Source organism: Grammomys surdaster, unplaced genomic scaffold, assembly GCF_004785775.1.
Source record: "Grammomys surdaster isolate TR1022 unplaced genomic scaffold, NIH_TR_1.0 320, whole genome shotgun sequence".
Classification (NCBI taxonomy): Eukaryota; Metazoa; Chordata; class Mammalia; order Rodentia; family Muridae; genus Grammomys; species Grammomys surdaster.
Genome location: NW_021604739.1, coordinates 604,809 through 624,743, shown reverse-complemented (window position 1 = coordinate 624,743; position 19,935 = coordinate 604,809). Strand labels below are relative to the sequence as shown.

The window sequence follows — 19,935 nt, the reverse complement described above, 5'->3', positions numbered from 1 at the left end:
AAGAAGTTTTCATTTGCCCTCTCCAATTTTATCCAGTGGTAATATCTGTAAACTTAGTACGTATCTTTGACAGCTAATTAATAGAATTCACACTTATTATTCAGTTATCATCTATTTTATTTGCACATATTGTATATGTAATGCGTGTAATGCCACAGAGAATTAATACATATATACCTATCTCTAATAACCAAAAGCTAAGACACATAACTGTTCCTTCAACATGGATAAGGCTTCCTCTTGCTAGTCTGATAAAGTAGCCATGTATAGTTTCTTCTTAATGGAAATCTATCTTTATTTACTCCTTTTATTAGCATATTTCATTATGCAAAATAATGGGTTGTCTTATGACATTTTTTACTGCATATGTCCTTTTATCAATTTTTATTGAGTTATTTTATTTATTTACATTCCAAATGTTGACCCCCACATGGTCCCCCTCAGAGTTTTTCATCTCATCCCCTTCCCCTTTAACTCTGAAAAAGTGCTCTCACACACATACACATACGCATACGCACACGCACACACACACGCACACGCACACGCACACGCACACGCACACGCACACACCTCACCTTCCCCTTTATCCTCCTTCTGTGGGGCATCAAGCTTCTTTAGATTAGGCACATCCTTTCCCACCGAGGATAGACAAAGCAGTCCTCTGCTACGTATGTGCTGGGTGACACAGACAAGCCCACGAATGCTCTTTGACTGGTGGCTTAGTCTTTGAGAGCTCTGAGCTGTCTGAGTTAGTTGATATTGTTGGTCTTCCTATGAAGTTGCCATCTTCTTCAACTCTTCCATAACTCTTTCAATCTTTACTTTAAGTCTTCCATAGGGGTCCCTGACCTTAGCCCAATGGTTGGCTGTAAGTATCTGCATCTGTCTCATTCAGCTGCTGATAAAGCCTCTCAAAGGACAGCCATGCTAGGCTCCTGTCTGCAAGCAAAACATGACATCAGTAATATTTTCAGAGTTTGGAGCCTGTGCATAGGCTGGATCCCAAGTTGGGCTGGTCACTAGATGGTCATTCTTTACAAGTCTACCAGTTCAAATCAGTTCCTATCTACTTGGCAGAGACTGAAAGGATATGCCAAGTATTGTTGCTATCTAGTCCTCCTGAGATAGTAGTTCTCTATTTGTGTGGAACTTCTGTAGAAAAAGAACACTAGATAATAAAATCCTAAGGCCACATGCATTGGCTATGTGCCACCTGCAACCTTGCATAGAGTTAGGCATTTGAGATGAATATTTATTAAACATGCTACATTCACTAACTATACGGTCATAAATATTTTTTAAATACGTGATGCCTGGTTTTTACACCTGTGGAGTTTTTCAAACTTGTATATAGCAACATCTCTTTTATTTAGATTCTAGAGCTTTGATCCAGTGGAAATTTTGAAAAAAGTTATCACCTTATCTGAGAATGAAAAAGGGAAGAGATTAAGAACATTCCTGTCTCCAACCATCACAAGTTCAAGGAGGTAATGAAATAATAACCTTTTAATTGGAACAGTGGAAATGGAGGATCAGAGCCCTTTTCCAGTCAGTGTCCTCCAAATTGAAACCTCCTAACAATGGCCTTTTGTGTTAATGTGTCTTCTTGATTCATCCTTGGGAAGGCTGTGTCCATTGGGAATTAAGCCCCCTCATCTCACTATAGACAATATTTTGTTTTTCATGTAGATGTTCCCCATCATTGACCAGGATGCAGATTTCTTGGTAAAAATTGTGAAGCACAACGCAGATAAAGACAATATTATCATCATGAAAGACCAAGTACAAGCACAGTTGCTAGGTGCCAGGCTGTTACATTAGTTAATTTCCTGTTGATGTGACAAAATACTCCAACAAAGGCAACTAGGAGAAAAGGCTTTATTTTAGCTTACATTTCCAGTGGGATAATGTCCCTCATGGCAAGAAGACATGCTGACAGGAGCAGGAGGCTAGTTGATCACACTGTCTCTAATACTCAAGAAACAGGAATCCCAGCCTATAAAGCTTCAAGATCTAGCTGTAGTAACTGACTTCCTCTAGAGAGGTTCCTCCTTTTAAAGTTTAGAACATTCCTAAGAATACCATGAGCTCAGAAAAAAGGCTTCAAACATACGAACCTAGGGGGCATTTTATATTCAAATCACCACAGTTGTTAGTAGATGCCGTAACTGGCTGCTGAGATTCTGGCCTCACATTGGCAAGTTACCACAGGAACCAAATAGAAGTGAGTTGTTGGTGTTACAATTGATTACAGCAAGTTGGGCTGCTGCTGAGGCTGAGACTATAGGAAACTAGAGACTTTTCTGCAACAGTGTCATGACTGTAGTAGGCCATCCAAAAAAAAAGTATCTCCAAGGATAAAGTAGGATAATGTCATAGTTTGTGTTTTATGGCTTTGAAGGCACACCATGATCATGGGAAATCTTATAAAAGAAAATATTTAATTGGAGCTGTCTTAGAGTTTCACAAGTTTAGTCCATTATCATCATGGTGGGAAGCATGGCAGATTCCAGACAGACATGGTGCTTGAAAAGGAGTTGAAAGTTCTGTATCTTGATCAGAAGGCAGCAGAAGGGGACTGCTCCACTGGGCATGACTTCAGCATATATAAGAATTCAAAGCCCACATCGACAATGACACAATTCCTTCAACAAGACAGCTCCTCCTAATAGTGCCATTCCCTATGGACTAAAACATTCACACACATGAGTCTATAGGGGTCAAACCTATGTAAACCACCACAGATGGTTATATATAAAAGGGTGTCACTTCTTTTTATTACAGCTGTAATTAATCTATCAATTGTTATTTTGGAGATTCTAGAAAAGAAAACAAATACTTTAGAAAGAATGATTATGTTTTAAAACATATTTTTTGTGTACATTCCATGAAAATAAGCAGCAAAGAAAGCATTCAGCTCATATTAGGAATGTAAAGCAATTTATATCACATCATTGGCTTATGAAGAATATCAGTGAATCAGTAAATCTTCTCTAGAATCAGCAAGGTGGCTATGTGAGGAAAGTAGCTTACTATCAAGACCAACGACATGTGTTTGATCCCCACAAGTTGTCCTCTACACATATACTATGGAACTAGTGTGGCCACTCAAATAAACATGTACATAAACACAGACACTGCACAGAAATGCACATATATGCAAAATATGCACCCAAATTCAATAAATGAGAGTGTAACTCTCATGCTATTTCTTTTTTATTCTATTTTTAAAAAGGAAAATCCCTGTAAGTCTGTGGACTTTGTTATTAGATCATTTTCATAAATCAAGTCTGATTGTTTGAGTAATTCAGAAACACTTATGTAACATTTAACCCTCCTGGCAATGTGTGGGCACATAAGTAGGGGTTTTCTATAGTGCATGTGGAACGGAATTTTTTGTGTCTTACCAGGAATATTATTGGTTTTCACAACTTACAGTAATACTTCTGCCATCTGGGCAATGTAAGCCCCTAAGGGAGGAGGAATAGCAGATCTATCAGTACCTTGAGAATGGCATGTAATCTAGGGAATTAGAAACAATTTTTGAAAGTTGTGCTGAAGACGAATAGGCTTTGGGCACAAGTACCAATGATGCACAAGTTCTAGATACAATATTCCCTTTCTTAGTTCCCTAGCTGTAGACAAGCCTTCCACCTCATCCTGGTGAGGCATGGTACCTCCAAATCATTGTCATCCATACCCCAATTTCACTGAAGCAGTCTTATTATAGGTTTCACTTTTTCTCTTCATGTCTATTCTATCCCCACATCTATTTCTGTCATAAAATACACTGAATTTAAAACAAAAATTATGATGGTAAGAGTTCAAAATATCTCACAGTTCTAGGTTCCAGTTAATCATTACAGAGAAGTTAAGGTGTAAACTTGAAGCTTCTAATCACATCCACAGTAAAGAACAGAGCTAAATAAATACATACACACGTAAGCTCTATTTTCTTTTTCTACTCTCATGCAGTCAAGGACGCAAACCAAGAGAAAAGTGCTCCCCAAAGTGCACTGGCTCTTTACACATTAATTATGACAAATAACTCACAGAAACGTCCACATGCCAACTTGTTGCAACCACTCACTGAGAATCTCTTCCCAAATGATTGTAGATTGTGTCAAACTGACAACTGACAACTAAAATGAACTCTCATACTACCCCTGTCACAATTCAACCCAAGAAAAGTGTTAACACTGTCAAATGATAAAATATACATGAAAAAGTGTAATACAGGCCTAGATTGACCATAGCTGGGATTCTGACAGTGTCTGCCTTTCCTTGGCTTGTGAGTTTACTCCCATTTGATACATTATGTTAGTAGGAATAGAAGGAGATGTAGGTGTTAATTTCCATCTCTCTATTCATCATCTTTGGTGCCTACAGGCACATCATTTTTTGTAAACATTGATTCCCTTAAGAACCCACAGAATCCCTTTGAACAAAAAAATGAAGAAACTCTTAAAGTTTAATTTTATGTACCCATTCTTCCTTTCAGTGAGTAAGTGAATTAATATTTCATTATTTATGAATTTCCCATTTTATTTTCCAAAAGTTTTATACATTTTAAAATAGATTTTAATCATTTTAATTCCCCCATTCTGCTTTTTTTCATCCTTCTACTCTCCCACTTAGTCTTTTCTTACATTTTTGTGCATTTTATATCATATATGACCCACTTCAATGAGTTGACTCACAGCTTTCAGTGATTTTAATGATATTCTCCTTCATCAATGTTGTCAACTATGGAACCTTCTTGTCAACTCAGCAGCCCTGTATATTTAGCTATCAACTTCCTAGATTCGGTATATGTGAACAGCTAGCAGTCTAGATTCTAATTTCCTGTAAATAGATTTATATACTATTTCACCTCTTATATCTAGTTTCCTAATTGTTATGTTTTTAAAAGTCCCCTATAGGCTAGAGGAATGCTTCAGGCATTAAAGATTACACATCACAAAGGATGTTTCAGTATTCTCTTTCATTTAGTGGATGAATTTGTCATTGATGGACATTTAGTTGTTTTCAAATTGTTATTTAATTTCTGGAACCATTTCACAGTTGCTCTAAATACTTTTATACAAGACTGAGCAATAAGTTTCATTTCTTGTTTACTCAAGTGAAAATGATGAGTTGCTCAATAATTTAAAAGACCTGATGACTTTTGTTACTCTGATGTAAATTTTATATTTTCATTGTCAATTCTTTTTCCCCTCTAGTGCTCTTTTCAATCCTTACCCCAGGTTTTGAAGCACTTGAAATAACTCTCTTTCCAAAAGATGTTATGTGGTTGTTTAGAACTTCTGTACAACAAATGAAAGAGAATCACATGCAAGAAACAGTAAAGATAATAACTGGTCATACAATGATATTCTTTTATTGACAGTGTTAATGTGAATGTGAGTGTACATTTGTTCCAGATAATTTTTTAAAATAAACAAGATTAAGAACGTAGACATTTTTATATTTTGAAAAAAATGAAACATTGGTAATAGAGATATGAAATAAGCCAAGGAGAAAATATTTAAAAATAAATGATACATACTATGACTGAAATGAAATGGAATAAATGCTTTTGAGATGAGAACTTCACATGTCAAAATATCCCTTGCATACAATTTGTGAGGATGTAAAATAGCTAGGAGGATTTTGGAAAACATGCATATATTTCAACTCATCACCATATACATGGTTGACAAACATGTCATCCTAGAATAGTGGTCCAAGTTTTCATGGATATATCACTTAACTCTATCCTAGAGTTGCATATTGAGAAGAGAGTTTATGGCTTTAATGTCAGATCAGGAGATCCCAAAGTTGCAAAAAATATAAGTGATTCATTTATTCCAGGATTAAGGTCTGTGGTTTTGCTCATACAACTGACATTGCACCTTCCAAAAACTTTTCTTTCAGCAGAGATTATATTTTCTTCAGCTGACGATAAACTCCCAGAGTTCTGGAGACAGAGTCTGATCAAGGTAAGCAAAGATGAGTCATATGTACTGATGTGCAACCACAAAACAGATATTTGTTCTGGAAATAATCAAGAGGCTTTCCATGTAGATGAACAAGTCTATAAATTACAGAATAACATTTTTAAATAGTGTATGTACAGCCAGAATAAATTGCTAGGAGTACAGTATTATTATAGGGTCAAAGTCTGAAGGGTAGGGATAGCATTCGATTCAGACCTGGAAGTCATCAATGATTTCTGGATCTTGTATAACAGAACAAAATCTCATCCTCATCTCAATCCTCTGAGTCAGAAGCTGTGCCTGGAGATTTGCATCTAGGCATCTAGTGAACAGGAACAGCACCACAGTGGTGATGGTTCCTGGAAAGACAGGGTACTAGTCTTCCCAGTCTTTGATTTTTAATGAAGTTTTGATTTCCTGTCTAGATGATAAGGAATGTGTGGAGAAAGCCTCAGTGCTAAGCTCATATCTTGTTCCTTTTCAGTTTTTTCCCTGATAATGTTCACATCATGGATGGCTTTGGGGAAAACCATTGCTGTGATAGTTGAAGAATAATGGCTTTTTAATTCCACCAGTTCCTATGTACCTATAGTCCCATTACAAACAAGAGACAGATGTCTGTTTTTTTTTGTTTTCTTTTTTCTTTTTGGTTTTTTTCCCATTCTTCCCACCTCTCTTCCCTTATTTCTTCTTTCCTCACTCCCTGCCTTCTCTCATCCTCCAACTTCTCCCAAGTTTCTTTCTCTTTCCAGCATGATCATACATTAACCATGTTCTTTTTTTATCAGAATTTATTTTGATACACAGATTCTAGAACATTTGACTAGTTTAGAAGCCCTTTAATTTGATCTCCTAAATCATTTCTTAAGCCAGTAGATGTTGGTTTATTAGAACTAAGCAGGTTTGTCTCTACTTAGCTACCACACCAGAGAGCAGGGTTCTGAGGTTTTTGCATCCGTATGATACATTCATGTATAGAGTATTTTCTTGTTGCTTTGAGAAAATACATGACAATCAGAAACGTAAATAAAGGATGATTTAATTTAACTGTGGTGCAAGATGATCACTCATTCATTTTTGTAGATTTGGCAACACATGTGACTAAGCATGATCACAGAAGCTGCATAGATTGGCCAGGAAGTATGGCCAGGCTACCAAACCTCAGAGTCCCATGCCAGTGACCCACATATCCATGAAGGCTACAACCTTCACAGGAATCACCACCATCTGGGGACTAAGTGTTCAGACAGATGAGATTGAGGAGGTACTTGAGATTCAACTCCCTACAATAACACAAAGTTCATATTCCATTAGACAAAGAATCTGATTGGCCATCTTTCCACCACTAATGGCACAGATGTCATGGTCAACAAACCACATATTTTCAAACCATTCCAACACTCATTTTCACTGGGGTTTATTATTTCAGTTTTGAATTTACAAGGTAGAAGTAGGCCATATATTTCTAAAGGTCTTACACTACCTATTACTCTGTGCTTAACTGTTCAGTGCTTAACTGAGCTGAGATTCCTTGCAGATAAAATCTCAGGAGGGAGAACAACTCTTCTCAAGAGCAGTGTGGTCTATATGGTGCATATCTAGGGGAATGAGATATTAAGAAAGAAGACATTCAGCCATGATTTAATAGCATTTCTAACTTTATTCTGTGGATACAATTATTCATGTGTTCCATGCTCAATGCTCTTTCTACTAACATTCTCTTTCCTCTGCTGCATTAGTGCATTTATTAGAATACAGCCAGTCACCACTCCTGTAGCTTCTTATTTATCATAATTAATATTTAATATCATTAATTTGGGAAAACTAGTAATCCTTGATTATTAATTGAAGTTGTTCAAGAATATATCACCTCTCATAAAAGATGTTATGGTGACTTGAAAAAAATCTAAGTTTGTTTCAAGACTCTGTATTTCAAGTTCACTGATGCTATGAGTCTAAAAACAACACTCTGAGTATCTTTAATACCTTTGCTTCAGGTTATTTAAAGTGTATGTACTTCTCAGATTTGTTAATGCCCATGCACACAAGCTTCTGTATTGAATGCTCACTCAACATGGTTCTGGCTATATTTTACCAAAAATTATTTAGTTTTTCCTAAGGGAAAATATTAGTGCCCATTTTATTTATAATAATAGACTTCCTGGATCTGGTTAGGTGTCCCTATGTTTAAGGACAATTGCTCCACAGGCACAAGACTTTTAGTTTGAAATTCTCCAACATCCACATTAAAAGCAAAATATAGCTGGACATCACTTTAACCTCAGTGTTTGAAAGCAGAGATAGGAGAACCCTCAAGATTTTTGCCTATCCATTACAGGTAAAAGGGCAAGCTTCCAGGTCAGTAAAATACATTATTTCAAGGAAATAACACAGAGAAATACACAGAAAATCACAGTGGCATGGAAGTGTGAACACTGTCCAGTTTAAGTATCTGAATAATCAGCTCTGCTACTGTCTGCAGGATATCTTTGTTTTACCCCCAAACCATGTATCACATGAGTACACCAAACACACACACACACACACACACACACACGCATAACACTCACATAATACTACATTCACCAACACATGCCACACAAACACACACACACACCATTCACACATACCACACTAATGCAAACTCATGTATACTCTCATACACTCATATATACACCACTATATTCACATATATTCATACATACACAAACACACACAACCAATATATCACAAATACACAACCAAACACACACACACACTGAATATACCACACATACACAAACTCACATAGTTTACATGGGTTGCTCCTCATCTAACATGATTTATACTCACTTCCCTCACCTAAAATATTATGACCTGATGTGATGAGATGGATCAGCAGGCAAAAACAGTTGCTTCCAAGTCCAAGACCTGAGTTCAAACTACAAGACCCAAATAGTAGTAAAAAAAGAACTCACACTTGCAAGATTTCCTCTGTATTCTAAACACAAAACTGACTTCTAGCTTTGCCATTCTAGAGTCTACACATACTTGCATCTACCCACCAATCAATGTACAGATCAATGAAAAAAATGTATTTCCTTTCCCTCAGGGTTTATCTGACCTGGAGATTACAGAACTGTCTACTTTCATTATTTTTGCTGGCTATGAGACCACTAGCAGTGCTCTTTCCTTTGCTTTGTATTTGCTGCACATTCACCCTAAAATCCAGAAGAAACTGCAAGATAAAATTGATGCAGCTCTGTCCACTAAGGTGAGGGGATGGTACCTGGAAGTTGCAATGGGGAGAAAGATTAAAACAAATGACTTCTTATCATATCCACTGAAAAATTTTAACAAAATTATAGATTCCTTCTCCGTCTTTAAGAAGGTTCTGAAGAGAGAAATTAATGAGAAACAGGCATCAGATGCTGTTTTTAGTAAAAACAACATTACCATGGTCTGTCATCAAAAACTAAGAAACATCCACAAGCCACAGTAGCAAGGAATTGTGAGTACTTTTTAGTCACATGTCTGGAGAGTCAATTCTTTTGATGTCATATGCTGTATTGTTATTTGCTGTTGAATGAATGTGACTGGCCTTGGCTACAGTGGGCTAGGCAGATAGATTTAGTGCAACCCTATGTGTCTTTTTCCAATAATAGGTGACCCCTGTCTCATACTTTTAACTCTACATAAAATATAGTTTAAAAATCCCATAAAGTATTAGTCACATTGGTCTTTAGAACTCTGCTCTAACTGGGAGGCTATAAGTGTAAGGTTGCCTGGTCTCTTGTTTAGTCATTGTGGCTTATTCTCTTCAGGGTTCACAGACAAGTCTAGAATAAACAACCAGTAAGCTGGATCAGTAACAGAGGATGGAGCTGGGTAATGGATCCTGTTCCCATTGTTTCTTTTACCAGAGTTGAACCTGAACATTATGATATTAATGACTTATATGTATCTTTAATTACATTTAGTATATAAGACAATATTAACACTTCCTCAAATCACTTAATTTTTATTTTTCATGTACAATCATGTTGCATATTTCTACTTAATTTTAAATGTTTTTCATTGAAATAGAACCATAGTACTTTCTTTCTTCCCCTATTTCTCTCCAGGCTCTGCCTCAAACCTCTCCCCTCACTTTCAAGTTGGTAACTCCTTTTGAGTATTCTTGTTACATAAATATATGTGTATGTTTTATGTATATGTATGTACACACTCAATATATAATGAGTCCATTCTTATTGTTTGGATATATATATTTACAGGCTGACCACTCTATGATGGACAATCAATAAGAAGGCTCACTCCTGAGAGAGGCTAATTCTTTCTCTTATATCAGTCATTCATTGCCTGAAGTTTTTGTCTAGGAATGGGACCAAGTAAAATTATCTCCTTTTATGTTAACATGTCCATTAATACTACCACTCTTTTTGTCTTGTTTATGCACCCATTTCTAAGATAGACCACTTCAGAGCAAAATTCCATCTCCTCTTCCCCATGTTTCTTATGCTATAAATTCAGGAGCTTTAATGTAAATATATTTATTGGTGCTGAGCTCCAAATGATCCATTGATCTTCATATTGTGTGTAAGGGAAGTTTCCTGTGATGGTCTCTATTTGATGTAAAAGGGGGTTTCCTAGATGAAGAGTATAGCTATTTTCTAAATAGCTTAAACCTTTCTAAATCTCATATATAATAAAAAGAATGATCATGCAAAAAATACTAAGTAAGATCTTAAATAAGATCTTATATAAGACAAGGATTTGCTTAACAGCTGTAAAGGTGGTCATCAGTTAAGAGCTTGGATGCACTTGCAGAGGACCTGAGTTACATTCCTAACACCCACATCAGAAGGCTCAAAACCAGCTGTAGCTACCTGTAGTTATAGAGGCTCTGACACCTTCTTCTGCCCCCTCCACCGCAAAGCACATGAACTCTCATGCACAAATCTCTATACAGATAGATACACATAAATAAAAATAAAGGTTTTTTTTGAATAGAGATTTGTCATCTATATTTTATAGAATTTCATATACAAGTGTAGCTTTTTTGTGGAAAGTAACACTGACTGTGGCTTGTTGTTGTGTAATTGTCATTATCTATTAGTAGTGGGTATTGATATGATAAAGAAAAAGTAGTATATTATAATTTTCAGAATTATCCTAAAGAACTGCTTCTCAATGGATAATGAACAGGTTGAAGGATATGAGTTATTAAAAATGCTGTATAAATGCTAAGTGTCTTTATCAATAGGAGTTATTATGTGGTATTTCAAACAAAACCCACATTAGTACTCCATAGATGAAAATTAACTCTGTTTGTCTGCCTTCCACTCTCTTTCTCTATCTCTCCCCCCATCTTCTCCTCCCTCTTTCTTCCCAAGCCTCCAGGCATATGCCACCTATGATGCCGTGATACAGATAGAGTACTCGGACATGGTGGTGAATGAAAAATTACAGATTGTATCCAGTTGGTAGAAGAATTTAGAGGGTTTATAAAAAAGATGTTGAAATCAATGGGGTGTTGATTCCCCAAGGGACCACGGTGATGGTACCAAACTTTGCTCTTCACAATGACATGAAGTGCTGGCCAGAACCTGAGTAATTTTGCCCTGAAAGATATAAAAATATGGGAAAAAGAAACTACCCTGAGCCAGACTGCTACAGCATGATGTGTTGTCTCTTGGTATTGAATTAAAATTTATAGCAACAATAGTCTATCTGTCTGCCTGCCTGCCTTCCTGTCAGTCTATGTAAACTTCCTTGGTACTATGGGTTTTTTTTTTTTATGTATCATGTTTTATTCATCTCAGGTTTATCCTTGCCATTCCCATTACCTGTCCCCATCACTTTTAGAGAGCATTTGAGTCTCCCATTTCACTAGAGTTTGCCTCCTGGATATTCTATTTTGGCTATAATGGTTTTTGCTGTTTACTTTGAGGGTCTCCTCCCTTATGGTTAGAAAAATCCTGCTAAGGACAGAGGATCCCATGGGTCCTCACATTCTTGCCTCTAGCTGTCACCCTAGCCAGCTCTCTTACTGGTTCTTCTAAGGCTATGCCACCTGCTTGTCTAGAAGCCTTTGTACATGGCTCAATTTTGAAGCTAATGTAAGGCTTCTGTCTGAGTCTTAAGAAAATGGAAATTTAGCACAGTGGCAAAGCAAGTCAGAGGACCTATGATCTAGATATATACTGACCTCTAACTTTGTGCTATCAGAGTCCCTGTCTTAGTGGTTGTGGCACACCTATTGCCACAATAATATTTACTGAGGGAGTCAATTGACATTGCACCCTTTCAGATGACTTCTGTGTTCCCTCCAGTCTCAGCAATTCAACTGTAGAAGCACAAGCCACCAATTATATTTATGTTGGATTTCCTTAAAGTGAAACAAATATTACAAGTCTAATTTATTTGAATAACTACTCCAAGCACTGATAAAATCTAAATATTAATATATGTCTAATATAAAGAATGTTTGACAAATATACAAGAGCTATCTATATATGTTGATATACACTCTAAATTGAACTCTATATGTCCAGCAACTATTCACCTATGTCAACTGTTCCACACACATTTTCACATTCTTTCTTTCTCTCTAAACTCTCCATGTTGAGAGAGAGAGAGAGAGAGAGAGAGAAAGAGAGAGAGAGAGAGAGAGAGAGACTCATACTCAGAGATGTTTGTGAATATTATACCATCCATAAATATTTCACAATTTTCTTCCTAATAGAAAATTGTAATAGAAAATATTACAATTATCACCCTCCTCAAATCATTATTCTTCTCTTAAATATTTAAATAGAATCAAATTCATTTAAAATGTGTCTACTTCTCTAGAATTTTATACCCAAAGAAACATATAAAGCAAAACTTGGATAATGACATTGCAAAGTGGAGTGACATTGTATATTTAGTTAAAATATTTGACTTAAATACTCAATAAGAAAGAAGGGAAGTATGAAGAACCTAAACAAAGAGGAAGAAGCAGAAGCACAATTAAACAAAGAAGGGGAAGGAGAATAATAAGAACAAAAGGAAAGGAGGGGTAAGGGAAGAATAAATGGAGAAGGGAGAATGAAAGGAGGGAAGCTGGGAGATAGAGAGAAAATATCTAGTTAAAAAGAAAGACAGGAAATATAGTTGAAAAGAAAAGAATAATTGAGAGGAGAGGATAGAATCATAGAGTGAAAGGGAACAAACTTTCAATAATTGTAGGTACTATATCTTCTGATCCCAATGGGCAAGTGAACAATAGAACTATTAATTGAGGCCAGGACTTGATTTCCTTTCATTGGTCTTGTTTGTTATGTGCCAGAATACTAACACATCACTGTGCTAAATGCACTTTTCTTGTTTGAAAATTAACTTTCTTAAACTAGGTGTGCTGGCCCATTCCTTTAATCCCAGCACTTGGGAGTAAAAAGCAGATAGATCTCTGTGAGTTTGAGGCCAGCTTGTTCTACACAGAGAGTGTCAGACCAACCATGTTTACATACTACAACCTTGTGTCAAAAAATAATTAAAGAGATGACAGATGATAGATAGATAGATAGATAGATAGACACACTGGTAGACAAGAAATATTTTAAACAGCATTCTCTATGCAGCTAAAAGCATCTTCTCAGTAAAAGGAAAGAGAGAGGCCTGTAGCCAACAAATTCCATAGTATATCAAGTACTCCAAGCCCTCGGTAACACCACAAAAGAGTGGCTGGACAGACTGTAGTGGCTAGAGGGTTGGTAAATGTGCTATTAAATGTCATCTGGACAAGGCATGGACATTTCCATGATAACCACAACGCATTTGTGACACTCTGTAAAATTCTTGAACACATAAATAAATGAGTCATGAAAGTAGGAAAGAATGGATCAAAAGAAAATGGATCACAGTGTGTTGTATACAACTAAAACACTGCCAAAAAGCCCTAGCAAGATTTTTTTATACTTTAAGAATTTTTTTTATTCACTTACACCCTGATCACTTCATCCCTCCATATCCCCCTTTGCACAGTCTCTCACTCTTCCCCCACCCCTTCACCTCTGAAAGGATGGAGACCATCCCTTGGGTATCCTTTTACCCTGACACACCAAGTCTCTGCAGGGTTAGACCCATCCTCTACCACTAAGGCCAGACAAGGCAGTGCAGTTAGAACAGATTCCACAGACAGGCAACAGCTTTAATGATGGCCCCTACTCTAGTTGTTAGGGGACCTACAGGAAGATCAAGTGGAATATCTGTTACATATGTGCTGGCAGGTCTATGTCCAGCCTGTGTATGCTCTATGGTTGGTGGTTCAGTCTCTTAGGGACCCAAGGTCTAAGGTTAGTTGATTCTGTTGTTCTTCCTGTGGAATTTCCTATCTGTATAAGTGTCCTCAATTATCCCCCCAACTCTTCCATTACACTCCCCAACCTACATCCAATATTTCACTGTGTGTCCTTGCATCTGTGTGGCTGCTGGGTGGAGCCTCTCAGAGGACAAATACTCCAGAAAGATTCAGTAAGTAACACAAGAAAGCATCCTGTCCAATACTGCTTGTGGTTATCTAAGGAATATCAAACAAGTGGCTGTTGTGGAGATTGTGTTTCATTAACTTGCCTTCATCTACTTCTGTAGAACCAGGTTTAGCAAGAACCAGGAGAGCTTCAATCTTTACACATACCTGCCTTTTGGAAACAGACCCAAGAAATGTGTTGGCATGAGGTTTGCTCTCATGAATATGAAAGTTGCTCTTGTCAGAGTCCTGCAGACCTTCTCCTTCCAACCTTGTAAGGAAACTCAGGTCAGTGTGGTGTCTCAATAAGTTAAATGTAGTTTGGCATTTTAATTTGGGGCACCTATATGCAAAGAAGTGTTTGCTTGCTTGCTTTTTAATTTATTCTATGGGCCAAATAACTTCTTTTGTGGCATCTGTTGAGGCTTACGTTCTTCTGTTTAGGAGCTGTATCTTTTGTTGCTGTTGTTGTTGTTGTTTGTAAAGGTAAAACAATTTTTAAAATTGAGAGGCTGGAAAGTTTTTTATTCAGGGAAATGTTGGCATTGTAGACATGAAGACCTGAGTTTTATCCTCAGAGCTCAAAGTTTTATGAAACCGGATTGCTTCTATGACACCTGAGGATAAAATTTTCACGTGCTTATATGGCATATTGAACCTCTAAATGAATCTTTTTCTTGCTTCTGGGCTTGGTGATATTTCATTGTTTGACCTTCACTGTGCTTTATGTAACTGTTGCAGATTCCTTTAAAACTAAAAAGGAAAGTTTTTTTTTTCAGCCAGAAAACCCCATCATTCTGAGTGCTGTACCCAGAGTTTGAACCAACCATAAGCAGAGCTTGGCATTATGCCTACTCTTAATGCTGTGCCTCATGGCAGCAGAAGCCAATTTATTTGTGAAAATAGTCAAGAAATGATGATGGGATTGATTCTACTCATATACAGGGGACACTGGGCCTTCATCAAGCTGCTCACCTCCTCTAGCCACTGAAGTTCAACAATCACATGCTTCCCAAAATAGAGAAAAGCAAGAGTATTTTGTGTACCTGTTTGTTTTTTATTCAGTTTGTTTTACTTTTTATTTGGTTGTATTGAATTGGCTTGTTTGTTGTTTTGAAAGTAGTGTTACATTTTCCCCAGTCTGTACTTGAACTCACTACATAGAAGTTAATATCCTGGATTTCTTTGTCTCACCTTCCAAATGCCCAGATTATAGTCTTGTACTGCTCAGCCCAGCTAAACTGTCACCTCACAGTAGACAGTTGTCTTTGTTTGATAGCAATGGTGCTCTTGTTTGTTTGGATCTTTTTGCCTGGTTAGAGTACATAGGCTGAGAACATGGCTGTGTGTAAAAGGCTCTTATTGTGTAAGTATAAGGACTGGAATTCAAAGACCCACAACAAAGTTAAAAGATGAACAGTCTTGAAGGTCACACACAATTCCAATACTGAAGAGGCAGGGACAGAGTATCCCTGTGTAAACTGACCAGCTAGACTAATCAATTAGTAATCTTTATACCTCAGTAAAGTGGAGAGAGATGGAGGGAGACTTTGTCAACTTTGAACTTCCAAAAGCACCCTGTACATTTGTGTTAGTACTCTCATACACATGTGACCCCACACATACACACATGCAAATAAAAAACACACAATACATATGCAAATTATTTGGTCAACAGAATATGACCTCTGAAATTTGAATGTAACAATCAAATTGTTCAGAGAAATTCTTTCCTGTCCCACTGAAGGCAATTCATTCAGCCAGTGGAAGTCAGGTTAGGCTTCCCATGAGCCACAGAGAGCACATAAGCTATCAATTTAAATAAGAAGTAGCACACTGAGTACAATCCTTATGCCACTAGATGAATGGATCAGAAAGATATAATAAGAGAATTGGATACTGATCTAACCAACTCCATTTTGTCCTATTTCTACCTCTTTGTTTTTTTCTTTATGAGTTATTCCTCCATGCATTTACCTTGTAATATAAGAATGATCTGACTGATTGATAAGCATTATAGAAGAAAGCCACTTTCTCTCAGCAATGAAACCTATAGAGCAGATCATTTGTGCAAGCGCACGCACACACACACACACACACACACACACAAACACACACAAACACTCACACTGAGAGTAACTATCTCTTATGGTGAGATGTATCGCAGAGTGGGAGCAACCAACACATGGGAATGCAAATGATGACAGCAACAAGAGCTTTTCTAGAGGCCCCTGCAGAAGCAAACATGATGTAGGATATTTTTGGACTATTGGTTTGGCCAATATTACATTTCTACCCTTTATACATACCTGTCTTAATTAGGATTTCTATTGATGTGATGAAGCCCCATGACCATATGCAACTTGTGGGTGAAAGAATGTATTCATCTTATAGCTTTGAGTCATTACACCATCAAGAGAAGTCAGGACAAGTATTCAGGTCAGGAAAGTAGAGGCAGAAACTCCATGGAGAAACACTGCTTACTTACTTGTTCTTTGTGGCTTGCTCAGCCTGCTTTCTTATACAATTCAGAACAACTTTCTCAGAGGTGACACTCCCCACAGTTAGCTGAGCTTTCCCACATCTAACAATTAAGAAAACGAACTACATATTTGCCTAGAGGCCAATCCTTTGGCAGTAGTTTTCTCCATTATGATTCTTTCTTCCCAGATGACCTTAGCTTGTATCAAGGTGAAATTTATAACTAGCCAGCACGATACCCTAAACATATTCTCTGATATCTTTCCATAAATTCTCAAAGCCCAGAGACTAAAGAGATGAGACACTGAAAAAAGTTCCGGCCATGCAAGAGTAAATATATGAAGCATTTCTCCAGCACCCACAGAAAAAAAATTCAGGAGGCTTCATGAGGTCACTGTTTAGCCAGTGTAGCCAGTTGATGAGAGAACTGCCTCAAAAACTAACATGGAGAACAGTAGCAAAAGACACTTGATGTTGGCCTGTAGCCTACACGCATTCTGAAAGGTGTAGGCAACCTCATACACATACATTCAATACATTCACACAATCTCAAAGCTCCTGTTAACAGACTTGTCAATGAATCCCTGTTCAATGAACTTGCCTGTTCTTTTCAACGTGGCCTTATTGGACAAATCTGGCTTCTTTGTCCACTACCTCTATTCATCTCTTAAATTAACATATGCAGATAGCTGGTTAAATCTATACCATGGATATTCTCAGAACCCAAACTTATGCATTATTGTATCAGATCAACAGCAAGATTGTATTTATTTCTGAGCCTAATGCTTGCTTTACTGTTATCTAAAATTGGAATTTTACTTTGTAGGAATTTAGAAATGATCATTATATCAATTCTGATAAGTCTGTTTAAAATACATGTGTGATTAATTTTACTTCAACATGCTGTAAACATCACCTAGTAATCTTAGACTGCAATTTAAGATGCTTCTGGCTGCAACTGACTTCTGTCTTAGAGATGTGAGTCATCTGTATACTCTAAGCCCCAGAAAGGAGGAATTTGAGTACAGGGAAGTGGCAGTGGATGGATGGGTGGGAATAAACCCTCATAGAAATAAGAGGAGGGAGGATGGGTTAAAGGATTTCAGAGGGGAATAGGAAAAGGGAATAACATCTGAAATGTAGATGAAGTAGCATATTCAAAAAAAACACATGAACAGATAATATAACTGGCTATGGCAGTTGAACATTGAGACTTTTTAGCAGCAATTTAACATTACCCATATTACGAGGTTTCCTTATAATTGTCAAGGACAAGAGACTGTGGAAATGGCCCATGGAACTTTAAAACAATATCTTCAAAAAATTAAAAAGGGGGAGATATATCCCTGTATACCACAAATTTATTTAAATCATGTTCTTTTTATTTTTTACTGTAAATTTTTTTTAAAAAAATATATGGATGCCAAGAAACTTTCTTTGGAGTGTCTATGACACTCTACACCTAGGCATACTTATGTATAGGTGAAAGGGAAGGATCCACTTACTGGCATAAAGCATGATCTCAATCAAGTATAAAATATGGTGAAAAGGGCATGTTTGTATTTTTTCTGCAGGATGTTGAAGGTGCATGGTGTTTTCCGGAGGGATGGGTGAGACAGGCTGATGCCAGGACAAAGAACAATGCTGACCTATAAGCTTGTTGAGTGCCCTGACAATGGTGACTGGGAAGCTGTATCGAACATATGTTCCCAATCCACCATTGCTTACCTATACCCCTGATGGGACATGCTGCCTTGTCTCATGTTTTTAGACCTTGTGGAACAGAGAATCAAAAAGAGAATTTATAATGCCTCTTGAATTGTTATTGAATGTGACCAGTTATTCAGACTCAGTCATGGACTGGTCTAGAAATCAATCCAATATTGGAAATAACTGTCTTAATTTGGAAGTCTGGATCTGGACATTTTCAGAAACAAATATGGAGATTAGCTGCAGTCCTATATGATGTTATATTAGCAAGAGATAAAGTTGGGGCAGGATCTGGATTTCAAACAAATGTTAGCACATATGCTAAGGCTCTTTTAATTGTCAGTTAAAAATACTTTTGTTTTTTCTACAGAATGTGATGTAAGTCACATTAATTGTACAACTTCTAATTGCGTTTGTGTTTTGAAATCCCGCATGTCAGTTATGAGGTCTATCAACCAGTTTTTTCTTTAGTGCCCCGAGTATCACAGAACCTTGGTATTCTAAAAATACCTTGCAAGTACTGGAAGAAATGAGTCAGGCTTTAAGCAGAAGCAAGAGGGTAGTGGGCTTGATTACTGCTGATATAACAGCTTTAATTACATTAATTGGTAGCACCACTGTTTCTGACAAAAGAAGTTAAGACAGCTACATTTGCTAATCATTTAGCAAAAAATGTTACTAATGTGTTGAATATACAAGAGGATTTAGATAGGCATTGGGAAGAATAGATTGATGCTCTTTATCCTATTCAAATTATTGGAAAGGTTCAGAATTTAAGGGTAAGGAGTCTTCTTGTGTGTCATGTGAAATACTATTGGATGCAAGTTAGTTCTACAACTTACAGTGCTTATCATTATAATTAGGAATAAGTTTAAAGACACTTGCAGTGTATTTGACATATTTCTAACACCTCTCTGAATATTTTAATGATACATAGGGAGCTTATGAATTCCAGGTATGCTGCTCTGCTTAGTGGTGATGTGGTAGATACTGCAGATAAGATTACCCATGGTCTGAGACCAGTATTTCTATTTTCGTCATGCCTCAAGAATGGCATATATAGCTTGATCATGCTAACCTTTTTTTTGTCCTGGGAATATTTTATTCCTGTCCATCATGTTAAACCTTGTCTTTAACAACATCAACATGTTGGCAGCCAAAGTACATGGCTTGAACCTGAAAATGGACCCTCAGACAGAGTTATTAAATTAACAGGCTGGCAAGTCAAGGGCGGGTAAGATTCTGCACAGAGCCTTACCAATCTAAGACAGAAAT

The 19,935-nt window shown here is 37.0% G+C and overlaps 1 pseudogene; it reads left to right on the top strand.

The window, feature by feature from the left end:
* The window catches only part of LOC114629890, a 51,443-nt pseudogene that overhangs the window by 11,809 nt on the left and 19,699 nt on the right, over positions 1-19,935 (top strand).